This window comes from Ochotona curzoniae, unplaced genomic scaffold (assembly GCF_017591425.1).
Source record: "Ochotona curzoniae isolate NIBS_2020 unplaced genomic scaffold, NIBS_Ocur_1.0 contig_43, whole genome shotgun sequence".
Lineage (NCBI taxonomy): Eukaryota > Metazoa > Chordata > Mammalia > Lagomorpha > Ochotonidae > Ochotona > Ochotona curzoniae.
Genome location: NW_024466218.1, coordinates 22946092 through 22967725, shown reverse-complemented (window position 1 = coordinate 22967725; position 21634 = coordinate 22946092). Strand labels below are relative to the sequence as shown.

At 39.0% G+C, this 21634-nt stretch overlaps 1 protein-coding gene and 1 long non-coding RNA gene across 2 annotated transcripts in view; one reads left to right on the top strand and one right to left on the bottom strand.

Annotated features, from left to right (window-relative positions):
• The window catches only part of DCC (DCC netrin 1 receptor), an 891673-nt gene that overhangs the window by 834049 nt on the left and 35990 nt on the right, over nt 1–21634 (bottom strand). The gene's annotated exons all lie outside the window — the stretch shown is intronic.
• Nucleotides 5545–20105, top strand: LOC121159562. Its single transcript, XR_005884391.1, has 3 exons — nt 5545–5555; nt 17710–17712; nt 19553–20105. It is a non-coding gene; the product is annotated as an uncharacterized LOC121159562 (long non-coding RNA).

Sequence of the window (21634 nt, the reverse complement as noted above, 5' to 3'; positions counted from 1 at the left end):
GATATTCATTTTTCATCAGCACACAATGCATCATATTCAAATTGTATTCCCCATGTAACAGAATATGCTGTATGTAATGTACATAAAATGAGTGACTGTTAAAGAAATTAGTATAAAAATAAATAGCTTGACAAACAGCTAAATATAACATATACACACATATGCACATTTATATTCAATTGTGCATACACAGATCTATTTATGTTATGTCCTTAGTTAGGTATATTAAGATGGTGTTATACATAGTATTCAAAGCGCTTTCATCGTGAAAATGAAGCCAGAGGTATACAAAGGTGGAAGCACTTCAGGGAAAAACTACTGATGGAATGGGTTTTGAAACACAAGTAAGACTTGAACAGGTGCAATTGAGAGGAGGAAGTTGTAAGCTTCTGGAGCACTGTGAGGTGGGACCTGGGCAATCTGGGTCCAGGATGGAGTAACTGCTCAATTGTTCATGTGCTGGCAATAGTGACAGTTACGTTCACCATTTTAAGCAGCTTTTGTTACGGATCTAGTCCCTTGAAATTTGTGTCAAGTTAGGAAGGCCATTATTCCCATTTGAAAGATAGAGAAACAGTTGTCTGGAATGTTAGCTGAGAACATTCAACTAACATGAGAGGAACCTTGACTTAACTATGCAGCTTGAGACTGGATCCAGAATCTTAGGCACAGGCTGTTCATGCTGAATAATCAAAAGAAAGAGAATTCTAACAGCTGATGATGGTAACCAGAAACAGATCCTCCCATTCTGGATGAAAGCTTGTGTGAGGGAAGGTGTTCTGATGCCTGGGAATGTCTTCTCTTCATAAAACCGTGAAATTAGTCCAGACCCGAGTGCAGCAAGCAAAGCTGCGCCATGAAATGGTCACGTCAGGGTGGCCCACTTTTCACCTCCCTGCAGAGTCCAACAGCCTGAATCCTTACCAGAACTGTGTCAAGGCAACTTTACCTACAGCCACTAAGCCAGCATGGAAGAGGGGCAAGCATTCCAGGGACCCCCTGAAAGCTGCCTGTTCTTTCACAGTGCTGGTTCAGAGAAGATGGAACGGAAACAAACTGCAAAGTCATGCTGAAGAGACTGACGAAGTTCCCCTAAAGCTATATCCTGGTAGAAACCCTTCAACAGTTCATGCACACTATAATAACGTCAAGATCTTAAACTCAAAGTTTGATGTTAATAGCAAAATGCAAGCATGAGAAGAAGTAGGAGCTAAGAGAAGGGGGAATTTCATATAAAAATTCCAAAGTAAATTGGCTTCCTTTATAACTTACATTACCCTAGCAGAAAATCACCAAGGGCCACTAGTAAGACAGTCTAAATAACTGTTCAATGCTGCATATACCCAGATTATGACTGATTTTTACTGAAGTGTGTTGATATCCAAGTTATAGCTTATTCCCTATGTAAATGAGTATATGCTTTAGCATCCAGTATTCTGCTCTAGATATCACTGTATTTCAGTCTTCATCTGAAGCTTCGTACATTTCCAGAGAATAAATATTTTATTTTATGGCAGATGCTTTGATGGACCAAGCCAAGCCCAGGGTGTGCCGAGTGTCTTGAGACTCCCAGTGAAGGAACCCATTTTCACGGCAGAGGTAGATTTCTGCCTGAGAGAGGTGAGGCACCCCGCTCCTGCAGGGGACCTCACACAAGGCGCTTTGATCCACACTGAGTCTCTTTTCTCCACCACTGAGTAAGAATGGAAGAGGAATCCTGCCTAGGAGCCTCTAGCTTTGCTTTGTGAAGGTTTCCTTAAGTGGTAAAGGTGGGAGGGAGAGGGAGAATTATTACCTACACAGAACTTTAATTCTGCTTTTGAAGGGGAAAAAAAAGATTTTGAAAGGAGAAGTTGTCAGGTATCCAATACCGTCCTGACTTCGAACTTCGCAGGACAAAGATTCCGTAGTACGGAACCAGACCTTTGGACTGATGGAGAGGACTTCAAGGCACTCCCGTGGCCAGCTGGAGTTTATCTCTGTGTGACTGACTGAGAATCCACCAGCAGGTGCCCTGAAAAGAGCAGGCCTGCCTGGAGATTCAGTGTCTCGTGTGGAAGCACCGAGTCACTTTCTCCACATTTTTTGAACTTCTATCCATGTCAGGTGTTTTCATGTCAAAATAAGGCTAACGATGCCTGTCCTTCCCACTGAATATCCTTTGGGTGATGAGCAATAGTGCTAGTAAGTATTCAGAGTTGAATAGCTCTTCTTCTTGGGAACATTGTCACCTTTCTTTCATAGCACATTGTGAAGAAAGCCCTGTACCCAATACCTATTAATTGAAAACTGGCAAGTGTCTCATGCATTCTCTTTGTTCCTCCATGCACTGATGAATCTGTAATGGATTTGTAAAAGGTCACCCAGCAGGCAAGTAACATCACTGAGATGTTGACCCAGACCACTAGCTCCAATTCCATGATGATCGAGCTTTCGACCATAGCAGGTGGCCTTTTGAAGCAGAATAAGAACTGTGGAAGCATTAGACTGACTTACAGGGAATTCCTTTTTGGTAAGTTAAGGGGAAAAAAGACAGTGGAATATCAGCAATTAATTCCATGTGGTTCAATACGATAACAAACTTGAAAGCCAATTGGCATAGTCTATAACCCAGCCTTATTCACGATAGAATCGGCTGCCTCAGACTAACAGAGCCACCTATAGCCACACGCATCACTTCATTACTTGCTAACCTGTTTGTTTACTCGTTTGTGGCAGGTGTAATGCAAATGGAGTACATGACACATTCCAACATCTGAGAAAATGTGCAAACTGCCGTTTTAAGTAGACTGCCTTTTCTCCCCATCTCTGGCATCTTTTCCTAAAGTAATGAACCATAAACATCTTTCTCTATAATGAGATTAAAACTCAGGAATATCTGTAGGGGTCCATCCCAAGACATTCATTTGACCTTCACAAAGATGGGAAGCTTCAGATGTACCTAGAAAGATGACAGGAACTTTACAATTCAACTTAATAAAAAACAAATACCAGTCCTAAACTCCCACAAACCATTTGTCTGCCCTTTACAGAGTATTTGCAAGTCTCAAATGCAAGAATTTCATACAAAAAGTTTTACAGATCCCTTACAAAATGCACAATTATTTGAGAAATAACAAGAAATCCAATGCTTGGCATAATGAACAGCTAGTTTGAAATATGCTTGGAGTATAAAACATACTTTATTATGACCATAAACCTAGTAAATCCAGGGTTCTTTGGAGCTATAACAAACTGATACTTAGGAAGAAATACTAAATAACAAATTATGTTGAAGCCATATCAATATGAGGCAAAAGCTGCATCTGAACGAAGTATTGGAGAACCTGGGTGTAATTATATATAAATTAATTTGCAAGGCCCAGTTGTTTTATGTTCCACATCAGGAATTCCCATTACCAGTGGGAGCGCATAAAAATGTATTTCACACTTCTAAAATGAAATTCAAAATTTACAATTTAAGTTCACAGTTCTTCGTGCACCCTAAATTCTGTGCATTCCTAAATTCTGGTCTTACAGATACTCCCCAAGAAAAGTCAACAAATAATTCCTTCTTTAAAGGCTTCCTTCCAGGAGAAAAAAATTTTAAAATTAAAATTGAATTAAAACATCTTCCAAGTACTATGTTACAGAAACTACTGAGATTGAACCTAATCTCATTCCAGATGGAGAAGAAAGTCTGAAATTTTACACTTGCATCTTGTAAGCTATTATTTATTCCGTAATTTAGAATGCTCTATCTGTATATGTGATTTACAATATATCCAGAATGGTTTATGTCCTTTTCAAAGATAGACTGGATAAACAATGCATATTTTTCAGACAGTGGACTTATTAACATTTATCTTCACATAAACAGCAATGATTTATGTAAGTATGTACAAAATTTGCCTACATGATTTAGAGTTAAGTCTTCAACATATTAAATAAAGAGTAGGAACATCACAAGACTAGTATTGAGTGGAAGCAGATTAAACAACTCAAACATTTTCATTTGTCTTAGTGCTTTCCAAATACGGCAGCCACAGAAAAACAGGCTTTTAGCACAATGGGTTCAGAAGAGTTTAAGAACAAAGCTGTGCACAAAATCCCTCCCTCCATCAGTAGTAGACTCTTTTCTACAAATGTATGGTTTGACTTAGAACAGTTTAAAATGCCTGTTTTCAATCACATTTATTAATTCATCCATCCATTCCTTTCCTTCAATTTGCAACTTATGCATGCATTACATAGATGAGGAGATGGGGAAAACACCAGAAGGCATTCTTCTCCCAGAGACTGTCTTTCTTGTTTTTGAAAGAAAACACAGGGAATTGAACACATTAAATTTTTCTTTAATAAAACTGGGCCAAGAGTGGTAGCCTAGCAGCTAAAATCCTCACCTAGAATGCATCAGGGTCCCATATGGGCACCAGTTCTAATCCCAGCTGTCCCACTTCCCATCCATCTCCCTGCTTGTGGCCTGGGAAAGTAGCTGAGGACATCCCAAAGCCTTGGGACCCTGCACCTGCATGGGAGACCTGGAAGAGGCTCTTGGCTCCTGGCTTTGGGTTAGCTCGACTTCTGCCATTGAGGTCATTTGAGGAGTGAATCATTGGATGGAAAATCATCCTCTCTGTCTCTTCTCTATATGTCTGACTTTGCCATAAAAATAAATAAATCTTAAAAATAATAAAAAGATAAGTTTTCGAAGAAACTCAGGAAATCAGCATAAAGAACTACTGAACAGGTTGTCAATTTTCTTTCGAGCTAAGCCTTGAGGATCTCTTTGATCTGGACTACTGATATTACATCAAATGCACATTTATCTCTCACTAGATTCGTATTTCTCCACGCCTCTCTCCTTTTTTTATTTGAACTTCTTTCTAGGAAAACTATCATTCAGTTTAGAGAAGCATTTCACTTCCAAAGCCAAGTTTCCGCTTTGTTGCTTGTGCACTGGAACCACTGAAAGCAGGACAGACTTGCGTGGTCAACCCCAGCTCCTGGGAATGTGGAGGGCAGTAATAACGAAGCCAAAGTAGATGGCTGCAAGGAACCAAACCCCAGTTTGAGTGATAATTATGCCAATACTGACCATTTCGAATGAAAAGAATAGCAGCAGTATCACTTGGGAAAAGCACAATAACCTAGCAGGGGAATTCCAGTGACAAAGCAAAGTCATTTCTCAGGGGCTGGGGTCAATCCCAACAAAGCTTTCTACTGAAACACAAGAAAATGTCTTATCAACTGTAACCACACAGTCACAAAGATTCACCCAAGGGCTTCATTAAAAGGAAAGTATATTGACAATGGAGCAGTCTGTCCTAGATCACGACCAATCCACCTATGTGAATTTCCACAATGAGTCACTATTAATTCATGATCTCAGGATTTGGGGGGGGGGGCAATGAACCTGTACGATGATCCTATAATTGAATAAAACCTTCTTGCTTTAATTTTATAAACTCCTATATGAAACTAACAAGTTTACAATGGTAAAAAGAGAGAGTAATTAGTGACAAGACTAACTAGAACCTTTGCCATGCTGGAATGTTTAGATCAATCAAAGCAGAGTGAGAAACTCAATTCTGAAAATGTGATGTCCATCACTAGGGTCCCATAAATCCAGGGCACAGGTTCAGGCCTGGTGGATATATTCTGAAAATCTCGCTTTGAAATGCAGGTTGTGAAGCAGAAATCTATTCATCATTACCAAACTAACAACCAAGGGCAGTTACTCTTCTTATTTCCACATTGTATGGTGAATAACATTATACTTAGGGATTTCTGTACACTCAGAAACAGTCCTTTCCTTGCTAATTTCACAGTGATGCAGACATAATCTTAATATGTTAGAGGTTACTGGCATGCTCACTTTGTGGCAGGAGGAAGAGATATAGTCCATTTAAACCATGTTGGTCTTACATCAGCTTTCAGGTTGAGGGTCAAAGTCTCAATATGTTGGGAAAGCCACTGCATTCCATGGAACTAGCTCGTCCTCTTTATTAAAAGCTCAGTCAATCTGACCCACTGAAGGATGAATTGCCTGATGATGTCTGTGCAACTCCAAGACATTAAAACTCAACGTTATGAACATAATCATCTCCTTCTTTAATACAAGATAAATGATGTCTCTAAACTTCAGCAAAATAATGAACTGACACCATATATTTTTCTTGATAAGTTCATGTGCCATTGCATCCCTGTCTTTAAAGAACCACCTTCATACCCTTCAAAGGCAAGAAGAGTCTTCTGCCAAGACAGAGGAATTTCCCTCTTGGAATACATTTCTGTTCTTCCAGAAAATGACTATTTGGGGCCCATGAAATTCAGTGTAAATCACAGCAAGGGTCAGTGCTTGCTTACTGCCCTTGATCAAAGTGCTATGTAAGGTGTAGTGATACAGAGAAGTCCATCTCATCTCTGAGTGCACACTGCAGTCGCCAACTACACGTTAAATGAGGCCTGCATTTAAGAACACAAGGGTTGGCACCAGGTCTGCTGAGGAGATGCTTCTCAAGTGTGAAATGCACTACTGAATTACCAGCAAATGCATTATTTATGGGAGGATAAGGCTTTGAATATTGGAGAGAGAAAACTGCTTCGTCCCTTTTGCTTCTCAGTTGGTCTTTCTTGAAGAATTTCTGTTTCTTTTTCCAGCATCAATCTCCTATACAGCACAGCAAATAACAAACAATACAGGGCATGGAGAAGTGATATAAAACTGAGTATGCAAGGGCCACTTTTTCTGCTATGAGGTCTCCTCTTTCAAAATGTGTCCCTTGTCCTTGGGTTGATGGTTCTTTAGGAGAGGTGCACTCTAGCCATGACTTCTAAAACAACAGGTTATAGGAAGCTTCCTCAAGGACTGACAGTGTAAAATGCTCATTGAATAAGAAGGATCCCTTAGAACAGAAGTAGAGACCTTGTCCAACTTAACCTTGAATCTGTCTCTTTTACAAGAGAGGGGATGCCACAGGAGGCAAGAACAAATGCAGACCTAAAAAAGGACAAATGTTCTAATGTGAGCATCTGATAGACACATCACAACAGAATAAGCATAACAAGACAATAGCTTAAATGATGCTTGTTGCATGCTTGTATGATCGTTGTTTCAAAATTGTTAGAAAACATGTATTGAATTATACTGTAAATAAAGACTGTGCCTGAAACTCTCAAAAGAAAATAGCCAAATGCTTTCTTACCATCGTCACAACTTTTCTCAACGGTTATTCTCCATATGATGTTAGCCAAAATATCCTTTTATTACAGATATACATCAGTTTTTGAGCATTGCATAAAATAGCCAAAATATGATCAGTGTATAAGTTTCTTTAACAAATCCTTCCACCAATGATATGATCTTTTCCCATTGCTTCTGTACAGACAACACTTAGATCTTCCATTTAGCCTATAACTCACTAACTTAACTTCTATATTTGCTTCAGGAACAGCTCTACACCAACTACATTCTTTTCTCCTAATCCTATAGGATGAAAATTAATCAGTGCTTCTTTCAGCTATTCTAAAGACAAAAGATGCCATGCAAGCATCCATGATTGACATTTGTTAATATCTCTCCTACCAACAGCAACCCAAGCATCCCTGCTCTTCTTATTATCATTAAGGTTTTCTTTGCAAATTCTTCACAAACATTAACTAATTAATGATTCTAGCCCACAAGTACAATATATAAAAGACTGCTAAAGAAAGGAGACAGAGAATTTTAGTCTCATTAGTTACACATTTCAAAATTTGAAATAGAACAGGAAAAAAATCATCTTATTCTATAAAAGAAAGAGACAGAAGGAAAAGAAAGGTTTTCATGGGAAGATGTGGGATGGGAGCCAATGCTTAAAGAGGAGGTGGCATAATAATTCCTTGAAACTTCCTAGTCACAGTTTGATGCGCACTTCTTGGGAGTGCTGAAGGAATTGAGAAATTAGAAAGCAAGGCAGGAAACAGAATGGGTAACATGAATTGTCAGATTGAAGGACTTGAAAAGGTACCAAAGACATCCCGGTCTATGCATTACTTGCTCAATTGCATTCATGCCTATAGAACAGGACATTCTGACTAAGCCAAACAAACTTGGCCACTTGCACAGTCCTGAGACTACCGAAAATGATAAGAGTAGGTTTTCACCTTACCCTATTGTGAAAGTGAGTTTTTAGTTCCATCACTTACACCATTAGTATCAAATAGTTGTTTCCATTAAATGCGGAAGATCAATATAATCAGGTGTCTCAAGCATTTCTCAATCAGACATGTCCCTGTGCACTGACTACATATGAAACTTTGATTAGGCACACTCTCTCTTATAAGAAAGTAACTATTTTAATCACTCCACCATTTCAAGTCATTTTATGTATCATAAACATGTTATAAATGGACATTTCTTTTTTTCCTCCAACCCCCTCCTCAAGCCCTCCCCCAAGTTGAATTCCTCCACATTGTTACAGTAGTACAGTTCATATCCAGGCACGATTTCTTCATTGTGAGCACGGACCATGCAACAGAGTCCAGCAACTTACTGTCCAGATAAATTCAACAGTTTCATTGGGAGGCCATCCTTGGTCTGAGAGTAGAACTGGCAGAATATCATCCCCTCCAATGAAAAGCCACTACACAACTTCAACAACAGGAAGCATGGAAATGTACAATATCATGAAGTTAATTGACATGGTATTGAGTGACTAATATGTGAGAAAATGCAAGAGTTAAACCACATCTGCTACTTAAAAATAAGCAAATGAAGTATCTAGTCAAAACATACAGCAATGTTGGCCATTGTTTTCAAAAGAAAATATTCTACCCATTTTTATGTATGTGAGATAAATATACATTCCATATTTTGTCTAATCAGATGTACATAGAATTATCTCAAATTAACATACAATTGGTCCACTAGGATACAGATGAGGAGCTTAAGGCCAAAATCAGAGTCAATATTATTGGCAATAGTCGTATTATTATCCCAACAACTGCAACCCTGTGAAAAGGGGCCTAGGGATCATATACACAGTTATAGCAAATGTGGGATATATCAGCAAAAACCAATGCTACAACACCAAGGAAAGGAACATGTGTCTGAAACAGACCTCCAATGGCAATTCATCAGATCAGGTGAAAATGGAAATGAAAAGGCTCTACAGCCAAACTCACAAGCTTTCCCTCATGGTGGAAGAGTACCCTGAGTCAAAGACATGGAAACACACCCAAAGACAGTTTTATAACCCCTTTTCCAGGTGGGATCATTTGTGCAGTCAGCACATGTTCTCCCATGTATGAGCACCTGCTCTAATGAGGAAATCCCCCACAGATGAACAACTGGAGACGGCCACAGAGGTCATGGATTCAGACGGGCTCTCAGTCAGTCCTTCTCAGCATGGTATCTACTATGCCGCCTTGGGTATAGTGAGAATTAAAAACTATAAATTTGGGGCATCCAGCTCAATATATCAAATACTCTAGGGGTTTTACAAGATCTCTAGATAATTCTGATGCAAGCCCAATTTGAGAACCACTACCATAAACATTTGCAGACATACATAGGTTTATGTTTATGTGTATAAAAAGGTTTTTTTCTGAAAAACAAAACTTTTTATATTTAATAGTTCATTAATTTATTTTATCCAGGATGACAACTCTTGACCAAGGATGCACACCACTCTAGGCATTGACTAAAGGAAAACGTAAAAATGCACCCGTCTCTCCTTGAGGATCATAAAGCCAGGCGGGACAGTAATTGGCAATTTCCATGCCTCTCTCCTTCATCTCAGACCCTGGTGTAGTATGTTTTTAGTTACTATTCATTAAATTCAGATGACCCTTCAGTTATAAAACAACTGCTTGCTTCAATTTATTGATTTTAAGTGAAAATGCACTAGTGTTTGTCATTCACTGTTATATGATTCACTATTCTATTTTATCGAAACTTTCCTATAATGAAATAAAAAGGCACCTGCCCTGTTGATTCATTATTTATCCCAATGAGAATTGTAAAAACTACAGGAATTAATATTGAACTACCAAGCCTCTTCCTAACCGAAGATGAGTATGTGCAAGCCACCTCTGGAATAAATCATGGGCAACTTTCAAGAATGAGCACTCACTTATTCAACCTCTGAGTTTCCCTGGTAAAGTCACAAACAGTGTTTGGAAAAAGGAGTTGACAGATCCTAAAACTGAGAATAATCAGCTTATGAGAAGCTCAGCTGTCCTGGGGAAACTTGAGGAAGCTGGAATTCTTTGATTTCTCCCTAATTAGCTAAGGTCCTAGGCTTCTGCAGCCTTTGGGGCTCATGTCTTTTTAATGGTGGCAATGGTTTTTCTCAGGTTACTTTCTTCCTCCTTCTTTATACATCTCAATATACAGCACTACATGGCCAATCACACTCAATCATGGCTGGATTAAATGCTATGCAGAACATGGAAGCATGCATTTTCTTTTTTGCCTTAAAAGTGAATGCATGGCAAACTTCACAAAGGCTTCACAGTTGCAATAAAACACACCATCTATCAGCTTTAGTATTGATGACTGTATTTGAGAGAATTTGATTCCTGGCCCCACTAAGAACCCTCTCTCTTCCTAAACTGGACTCTCCATTCTCAGTAACTGAATAGACAGCATTATCAAGTGTGACCTGCAGCTCAACCCTGTGTTACCTTCAGGGCATATCCTGACTTGTGAATCTGTGGAAAGATTTAGATGTATTATCCCTTCTATGAGATACCAAAGCACTCCAGGTTGTGAAATCAGTGGCATTGAAATGGAAACATGCCGAAGGAATCACTACAAAGAAATGAAAGGTCATTGCGTTCAGGAGTTGCTGCGATTTCTCCTGTCTGTGAGGACAACCAGGGTTTGGATTCCCCAGAATAACAAGGAGGAGCATCCTTGGCTCCTAATAGCCCAACACTTGTGTGAGTAGCTTGGGGTCATAATTGCTGGGGTAGGTGACGTTGAGTCTTCAGACACAATACATATTCCTTTCCTAATTAGTAGTAAGATTCTGGGATAGACATGAAAATACTCTAACTGTATTTAACACTCTAAGTTTTGATCTCCCCAGAACATACCTGCCCTTAATTGTGATGTTGGTCCCTTGAAACCTCAGGTTGCAACCGCAGGGGCAGGTTGAATAGTTACCGCTCACACCGTTGATGGATGTTACACGGTGCTGTTTCTCCTTCTCCTTTTCCCTGTTCCTTTTATTTCTGATGACTTACCCACGGGCTATGTGTCTGGGAATTGGAGGTAAGGATAGTCTGTTTCTCAACATGACTTGCCAATTTGTCAGGCATCCCTGAAGCTCTCCAACTTCTTCATTAACTATTTTTCAGCTGCCTAGCTGCCTTCTATTTGAAGCCATTAGCTGCAGCCCAAAGCTTAAGTTAATAAAAACCTGTGTTACTATGGTTCCTGAAGTTTCCCTGGAAAACACTGTTCACAAGGAAACAGTGCCAACTTGACAGAGCCTTGCACAGGTGTTCAGGTTCATGATCGGGTTCTGCGAAGGGGTAACAACGAGTTCTCAGGTGCCTGTCTTCCAACGGGGACTTCTTCAACAACGTTTTCAAGCAGGAGTAAGAATAATCCCAAATGAGTTGCAAACCATACACAAGCAAGTGAATCATACACAATACTGTCACCCACTACAGCAAGTAAAGGCAAAAACTGTTTGAATAGAAAGATGTTGGTCTCTTTGGACCATCTCTCACTGATTTGTGGGCACATAAATTAGGGGCTAGATTTAGCCAAAGAGGCCTTATTAGGTGTCTACCACTGGGTCAAAAGCTTATTGACTGCTAGGTAGCACAAAATAAATCCGCTATAGTTTGAAAAGTAAACTCTGGATCGAGAGTTAAAATATACTTTAGGAAACAATACAAATGTGAGCAAACCATGGGAAGAGTTTTAAAGATAATTTAGTCCGGTAATTTCCAATCACAGTTACACATTAGAAATTAAGATATTTCTCTTGAGTCTGAGGGTCCAGATAACTTCAGTACAGTTAGTTTTGAGAACCACTTTAATATACCAAGGATTTTTTTTTTCAGACTTTCACATATATCCGGTAGAGTTTGCTAAATAGATTTCCAGGCTTTAGCCCTAAAGATGTTGGTTTAGCAGGTCTTGGTTTGGGCAAGTGAAACTGTACAGGCAATAAGTTCCTGATGCTATCAGTCATACTCTTAGCTTCACATCAGGACCAGAGATTCTCAAACCTCACTGTACACATATGAAAATAGTATGAAAGCCAAAAATGGATTACTGTGCATTTTAACAAATCCTGTATTGACTCCATACCCTGAAACCACTAACTTCGATCAATCAAAAGTAGAGAAGTACATGTTAGGATCCTCTGGAGTAGTTTTTTTGTTTGTTTGTTTTAATCTACATTTTTAAAAATATTTATTTATTTTTATTTTAAAGGCAGATTTGTTACAGAAAGAGAAGGACAAAGAAAGCCCTTCCACCTGCGGCCTCACTCCACCATGGCCAGGGCTGAGCTGATCCCAAGCTGGGAGCCAGGAGCCTCTTCTGGATCTCACATGTAGGAATAGGGGCCCAAACACGTGGGCCATCCTTTGCTGCCTTTCCAGGACATAAGCAACGATCTGCATCGGAAGAAGAGGATCCAAGACATGAACCAGTGTATCTATGGCATGCTGGTACTAACAGACAGAGGATTAGCCTCCCATTCCATGGTGCCAGTTCCTGTTTAATCCACATTTACATCAAAACTTCTGTTTCCCATGAAATTCCAAATGTCTGAGTTATAGATCACTGATATATAAATTTGTGTTATGAATTGACAAGGCATCACCTCACTTCCCAGAAAAGCATGTTAAATTTATAATGGCAATGACTAACTCATGGCCACACAGACAGGCCTAAGGTCAGTCTACCCCCATATCACAGAAAAAGCCTGGCATGAAGTTCTCAAACACAAAGAGAAAACAGTGGGAGGAAGACTCATTTATTCACTTCTGTTGCTTCAAGTACTGGCCATGATTTTTCTATGGAGAAATGAATGAAAAGCAAACAGCTGCTATGGCAAGAAAATTGCATTTATGTGATAATGGAAGATCTTGAGCAGAGATGATGTAAAATTCTACTTCCTAGATATTCATTCCAAAGTCAGGATGCTATCAATATTGCATGGTCTTATTCCAGGCCTGAAAAGAACTGGAAGGTGGAAGTCAACACTCTGCTCATTGTATCTTACATTTGTCCTGGCCTTTCTCTCTATTTCCATAAACAAAACTAGCAGCATTAAGTCATTTGAATAAACAAAATAAACCAAAGTAAAAAGCATGCCATTAACAAGTGCAGTATGGTATCACAACATAGGGATTAACAACAGCCATATAATAACAAGCTTCTCCCAATGCTGAACAATTCTCAAACTTCTGATATAGTCAGGCATAATGATGCACTAAAGAGAACCCATGGCTCATTAGAACCAAGTTTTTTTTTCCCTACCATCAATTAGAATAGTAGAGAAAGTAAACGTGAGTTGGGTTGTCAAATTTAATGCCCTTTCTCATTGTCTGTATCTATATCATTAAGAAACTTTGCTGTGATGTTTTAGGGAGAGCTTATGCACAAACTATTCCATGAATAGCATCAACATGTGTTGATGTGGCATCCACATTTCCTAATTGGTTGAGTTGCCCTTTTAGCTTATGTTAACATAATAGTGACTCGCACACTGGCACTCTTATATCACAGATGTAGGCGTTTCTGTTATTAGGCAGGAAGATGCCATATTGCTGTTTACTAATTCACATACCAAGAACTCCAAGACAATTGCTCTACTTCATTCTGTTACTAGCGCATTCATCTTCTCCCGGCCCCTTACCCCGATCTTCACACTGATTCCGAGGCATAATTAATAGAGAAGATTCTCACACATCACGGAAGAAGCATGTGTGCTCTAACAGGCAGGCAATCTGGATGCCTCCTAAAGCAGATTTGATTTTGACTTATTAATGTTTATGCCAAGAATTTTGAGAATCGAATGGTTGACACACAGCATCATGTTGGCAGCTTCAAAGAGGGTACACAGATTTGTGTCTGACGTTAGCTGTCCCGGTGAAGTGGTCTCTAATGCTTTCCCCATCCAAGCTTCTGCCAAACACTTTCCCAAGAACTGGTTAAACAGCTGCATAGCAGATTAGTTTATTTCCAGTAGCCCTACCCCCACCAGATCCAGAGATATGCCCAGAGCTGCTTAACCATGGTATCATTTTCAGGGACAATACTGCACCCAAACATCTTCAGTGAGTGGGTTAAGTAGTGAAACATTTGAATCTTTGAGCCACTCTGAATATAACAAAATGATAGCATTCACTGGCAGCCAACTGCCCAGGCAGGGGGAAGAAATACCATGGTCCATCTTTATTTCTGAGAATAACAAGCAAGTCTGAATACTCTGTCCTTTCTGATCCCTTGATAGAATCCTAAAACCTCCCACCTTGGGAAATATTGCTGTTCTAGTCCCAATTCCCTGCTCAGATACACTCTGAAAGGCAGCAAGCAATGGCCCAAGTGGTCAGGTACCCACCACCCAGCTGGAAGATGCAAATGAGTTCCCATGTCCTGAGTTTAACCTGCACAAGTCCAGGCCATCACGGGCATTTGGTAAAATAGTTCGGTAACTTAGCTCCTTTTGTGTCGGTTTTCATTAAAAACAAAGAAGCAGAAAAGCCCTCCTGATTCTGATCAAACAACTTATTTTAAAGTGTTCAACCTGCATATTTAATTTAGAAGATTCCAAGTCCAGAAAACAAGGGAAAGCAGATTTGGGTGTGTGCTTGCTCCTTAGCTGAGTACTTTTCTGGATTTCCTTGAAAAATTGCCATCCTAATTCTATAAATCAGGATCCATAATGTGGAAGCAACAGTTGAGGTTTCTTTTAATTATCCAGTAGGTATAGGGCAGCGAAGAAAATCCCCAGAAAATAAGAGACTATTGATTCCAACCTCCTTATGCTGCTCAGGATTGTAGCTTGGGATATATTATTAATATCTTTAATTTTCTGTTGCATGATCTGAATGTGGAAAAAAACACTCAATAATACTGCTCAGAGAATCAAATAGAGCATATGAACATAGACTCCTAAAAGAATTCAAAACATTCAAAATAGAACACTTTAAAAAAAGCACTGTGCATGAAATTCAAAACTTAGCATCCAAGTCAGTGTATTTCAATTATATTTCCAAGAGCTTTTTGAAGTTTCCTCATGTACAGTGTTATATATAAACACAACACACACACAAATAACTTTCCTACTTTTACATAGATCTCCAAGTAAGAAGATGGCAAGACTTCTGGTGAAAGAAGGGATAAACACCCACGAAGTAGAATGTAAAAATTCCCATTGCTAAGTCACTGAGTGTGAGCATGACCACAAGAACAGTAACGATTGTACCGTAACAAGCTCTACCTTTGGAAGCTCAGGTATTGCCTAACATTCTAAGTGGCCATGCAGCTTAGCTACTAAGCAGATGTTCGGGATACAGAAAGCTGCTTTCCTTCCCTCCCCATCATCTAAAATGCTGTCTCTTTGGAGCACGCCCCCCACCCCCACTTCATTTAATAAGAAGCAGACATCAGTCGGGATCTCTGCAAGGCACACATGCTTAAAGAACAAAGACCAACCTATCCGTTTGCAAAAACAACATGACTGCAGCGTGAAGTCTCACCCAAAACTTTAAAATAAGCCTTGCAAGCTTTCCTCATTTAAAGTTCCTATGAAATTGAAGTGCCTGTGGGTAGGGCCAATCTCTGCCAGGCTCTCCAGGAGTTCTGGACTGTCACAGCTGTCCCTCCTGGGCCCGCCTTGGCATGCTGCCCTGACAACTGACAGGAGCAATGCAGAAGGCAGTGGGTATCTCCCAGCAGGTAGAACTTCAGAAATAGATCCACCTACTTCCAAAGTGATCTGAGTCACTGTGAAGCTATGGAGAAATTGAGACATAGAAGTTACTTCACGGGAGGAGTCGGCTGGAGAGCCAATGGCTTGAAGAGCAGCCTCAGGAGCCTCCGAGAGACAGGAGACCGCCGCTCCTCTCTGCTGGGGAAAGCACAGAAGTTTGGGAGAAGAATCATCCTTACCCAAATCCCATCTGTCTCATGACCTGATGCTGTGACTCAGCACGTGCTCAAATATCAGTCTGAGATTCTGAAAATAAATATCAGGATCAAAATCCTTTTTAAAAAAATACTAAGCACAGACTTCAGCATTTCATAATTTTTAGTACAAGAAAGTATTTTTCCAATTCTTTATAAGACCAAGTCATAAAACATTCTAGAATGTCATAAAGGGAAGGGGCTTGTGTGGGTTGCAACACACTGCCACTGGGGCCGCCTCTTTACTCTGATTCTTCAAGCTCCCTTTCCTCTTGTCCTACAATATTCACCATGCCTTACCCTGACATTCATTATGATACAGCATTTTCTTCACACCCCCAAGAAGTCTTATCAAAAGATTCAGAGTTCTGGAAGGTAAGGCCACGCTTGGTGTGAAGCACAGAATCACTGTGTAATACGTGGAGACAGGCAGCACAGAAGCCAGCCGATCGTCCTTGCTGTTTAATGACCTTCCTTCGGTGTGACAGAGTTTGCTGTTGATACCTCACCCTCGTTCCTTTGCACTTTTTGCTTCATTCTGTTCAAACTGGAATGAAATGATCGGGGTTTTAATTAACTACAATTTGTAGCATCAAACCCCAGAGCTCCTGTGATAGGTATTTGCACAATTAGTTCCAATGAGATTTAGTTTGGAGGAGAGATGATTGGGAATGGTGGTTATGACACCATTTGGGACATCTCTATCCTATTTTGAAATATCTGGTTTCAAGTCCTGTGTTCATTCTCAATTTCAGCATTTGGCTTCTTATTAAGGTGCAATGCTACGGCTCAAATACTTGGGTCCCTGGCACCTAGATGGGAGACTGAACTGAGTTTCTGAATCCTGGCTTCAGCTTGATCTTGGTCCCACTATGTCAGGCTTTTTGGCAAATAAGCAGTGAATGGAAGATTCTTATTCTGTCCCCTTTTAAACACATAAAAATATTTTTTTTAAAGTCAAAGCGGAATAGAAGGTGGTTCTAATATGTGGTACATGCTGTGTTAATGAGCACAAACTCTATGTGCATTGGAGATCCGTCATAAGATGTACACAGGAAACAACCCAGGTCACTGAGAATTCTCAATCTTCTTTTTTCTCACAATTTCTAAAACTAGAAGGTGCTTCCCACATGAAGCACTGCTTGGTTGCCTAAACCATCACAACCAGCATCTCCCAACACGCATTTCTGTAAATAATATATACACTTTGGGGTTTGAAAATCAAGGCTCTTCAAGCTAATTAGCTAAGTTAATTAATATATCACTCCATTTCTTTCAAAACTCATTATGCTCACAAAAGGCCTGTTGGACCAACAGAAGAGGAATGAAAATAAATGGCTAGGGAAATATTAGTCACAAAAACATCATTTACTGATTGAAACACTAATATGAATATTATCAAAATCCCCACATGACTTCCCATCTCAGGATCTAAAGTTAAAATCAGGTTGGAAGCAAAAATGAAAGTGGTGTCTCCGTTGTGCTCTCAGAAATGAATTTGAATGAAGATCTTTTTGAATAATAATATGTTTGAATAACTTTCAAACTCAGTTACTGTTTCTTGGTGATCTGTCAAATGGAAGGTAGTCTAAAATGGCACACTACGGATTTGGGTGCTGTTCAAGACCAGGGAAAGTCCCTGCAGGTCCTACAGTTTCTGTGGTTTTTTTTTTTATGTTAAACAAGGAAATTGCATTATTATTACTAGCTAACGCTGAGACTTGAACATATGTCAAATCCCTAAAGGTCCGTGGTCAGTATCAAATAAGAATGTACATGCAGGAAGGAGCTTTAAAGATTCCATGTGAAAATGGCACTGAAAGATAACGTGAACTTTTCATAACTTTGTGCAACCCTTTGTGGATACACATATAAATACATATACTCAAAGACATATATGCACACGTACCTGTACCTGTATAGCATGCTTAGAATGATCCCTGTCATATTGTTATATCCAATGCATGTTCTTCCTATAGCAGCACAATTAACTGCACTAGCATGAACACATACTATGAACAGAAAAAAAAATTACCAAATAGGCACTATTGCATAATATTTAAATATTAAACATTTTACGAATGACAGAGAATTTGTGAAAGAAAAAGATACTAATTCGACGACGAGGGAAGTCACACTTTGAGCTCAACATTTAGATACTAGTACTGTTATTGACAATAATGATTATACACACTCACTTCATCATCTGAGTTTTTAAACAGTAGGTTGGTTTTCCTGGAATGGAATCTTCTTTGGAAATTCAAACAAAACTGCATTAAATTATGCTCTGCCTATACAGTAGAATGATATGTAATAACTGACGTTTTCTTTGTGGAGAACATGTTAAACAATGTGAAAATTATCTTGATAACAAATGACAAATATGATAACAGTGAAACAAAAAGGACTCAAAGGCAAAGTGGCTGATTTTCACCTCTGGACTTGGGTCCTACAGAGGTACGTAAGTTCTACATGTTATATAAAAGTGGAATTTCATATTTCCCTCTCATTCCAGTCTTTCCTTCTCTTGTCTCCTGTTTCCATTAAGGTCACCTCAATCCACTCCCAGACCCAAGACAGAACCCCAAGTGGCAGCATCCATTCCTTAATTTCTGTCATCTCCCAAGTATATCACCATAGGCTGTTTGCAAAACAATCTCCTCAATTTGCCAGCACAACATAAAAAAATGTTCTAACCCAAACACTTTGAAGAATCCTTAATGGACTTTGTAACTTTACTTTAATTGCAACATTCTCCTGTGTGAGTTTAACCAAAATGTTCTCTATAAGACAAAGATTGGATTGCGATGCTTTCCTGCAAGATGCATCTTCAGCACTACCTTTAATAAGACCAATCTCAAAATACACAGGTTTGTGCTCAAGCTTTCATCGCTTCAGCCAATGTCAGTTACTTCAGCCTTATCCCATCGAAGCCAATGTTTTTCTTGCATTTTCTGTGAGGCATTAATGCTGTGGCATGTGTTAAGAGAGAAGGATAGCACTTTTTTGCTAAACCCGTTCTAACTTTCTTTCCAGAAACAGTTTTCAAAAACCCAGAATTTTCTACACTGAGGTCTCTCAAGCTGTACACTGTGATTCATTTGAAGACCAATTAGTTAATATTTTGGCTCACACCATGAGCTTTACATTTTAAAAAAGCAGCAATAGAATATAACAAAAGATCCTATCACTTGCATAAGTTAGTGCGTATGTACATAACATTGGTTCCCATAAAGAAATAGTTTATTTCCATAAGAAATAATCTCCATAAAGAAAGTTTCCAAATACATCCAAAGATGTTTGAAATCAATGTTTTATCCAAAGCTCCTTGGTAATCCATAGAAAATTTTGTCATAGTATCATATGCCAATTCTTTTTCCTATTTTCACTACTATGTAGCTTAAGAGGGATGGGAGTATGTCCCAGCTGGGGTTTTTTTTTTGTTTTTGTTTTTTCATTTCCAACTATATATTTAGCCCATTGGCCGCTCAATGTGCACTAGATGGGAGTGTGTGTGTAGGTATGAGACCTTTCCTTGATCTGTTTGTTGTGTAGCCAAAACATAGATCCTCCTCCAAAGGTATTTGTTCTCAGTATGCTTAAAAAAGACAGCATTACTTGCTGCCCCTGCAAGATGACCTAAAGCAAGCACACACAGCATTACAGCTTTAATCCAAGACTTTCAAAATTTTTTTTCTCAACTCCTATCCCAAATTCTTACTACAAGGCCTACACCATAATTCTTACACATTTTAACATTTTGTGTGGTGATGTCTTAAAAATGTCATGTCATAATATGAGGATAAGATCAAGGTGAATTCATGTTCACCAGTCCAGTGAATGAGCTGGTAAAGGCAGAAAAAACAAACAGGAAACAGCAGCTTTTGAGGAGGCAGACACCTGCCACAGGAACAGGAAGAACTGAAACTATGCAAATGACCCCCCAGCTTCTGTGCTCTGGTTACTGGGACACTGACACTCAAGCCGGAGGTAGGAGATAGGGAGTGAAGTCAGCCTTTAATCCATCCAGCAAGATTAGGATTTAATTAGAAGGACCATTTATGCTAAGCATAGAACACCCCACTGTAAGACTGTCCAGTTCTCCAACGCCACTCATATCCCTACTGTACTTTTTGATGTTGATTGTAAAGCATATGCCCAGGGAGATGTATATACCTTTAATGGTCAAACAGTTCATCTTTAAAGGTAGCATATCATTTGATAAAGTTTTAGTTTAGTATAACAAGATTCTACCCATCAATCCTGGAAAACAGCCCTTTCTTTCTATAACATTATATCAAGTTCATGTATCACCTGGCCCTTAAATAAACCCAAAGGGTCTAAGACAGACATTTCTTACTTACTGTTAGATCAAAGTACAATCTTCAAAAAGCAATTCATATTTTCAGTGATATCCCTGCAGTTCAAACATGATTTGATTTTCTTTTCCTTAATGAAGCCCTTTAACTTATAAATTCAGCAACACTAATTATTCCACTTAAGAAATAATTAGTGCCCCCCTCCTTCCTTGTCTAATTAATACCTTGTATTCAAGCTGCTGAGAAAGATTACAATGTCAAACTGTTCTTTGTGAATCTTTTACAAACTGATCTGATTATGTTCCCTAATGGCCAATTTATAGCTTTAGGAGAGCTCCTTTAAGTCTAGCAAGCACTGACATTCTTCCCTCCAAGCTAAACGAGGCTCAAGGAAAAGTTTCCATTTCTCCTTCCTTGACAGAATATTCATGCTATCATGGCCAGTCTCACATTGTCATATGACAAGCAACTGGTCCAATCATTTTCTGCATTGGGTACAAGAAGCTATGCACATCATGGACTCACATAATGTTAGATCTGAAATGAATATGACAAATGATGTCTATTTTCCATCAGTAGACATCATCGTTTTACAAGAGGGCAAGCTGGATCTATTGCAGAGTCTACACAGTAGACTATCACAGAGTAGTATTCACTTGATATTCAAAGAATGGATATAAGATCATAGTTCTATCTCAAGACCCAATGTTCATCCATTAACTCAAAATATCAATCAAGAACAACCGGAGATGATAGAGGGATCTGATAACTTAGCATTTAGCAATTGTTCTTTCTCAGCTAACTGCTTAGGTGCAATCAATTACAGTTTGAAGCAGCCTTGGTTCACTGGGCAAAATGATATACAGGGACTATCAGGCTTGAACATTCATTATATATTCTCTTATAAATTTGCTAAAGTTTTTAAACAACATCTCATTTATCTCAAGTGTATGGAAACTTTTTTATAGAGGATATTAAGTATTCATGAAATTCAAAGATTCCCATACAGTATAATGTTCAGGCATATCAGCTGAAAATCCAGATGCTATGGGAAAACATCAAGACAAAATGTCAGATATCTAAGATTCTTCAGACTTTCAGATCCCTTTTTATCATCATTCTGCAAGATAACTAAGAATATCCAAAGGAGAACAGAACGACTTAACCTGCCATACTCTTCAAAGCTTAG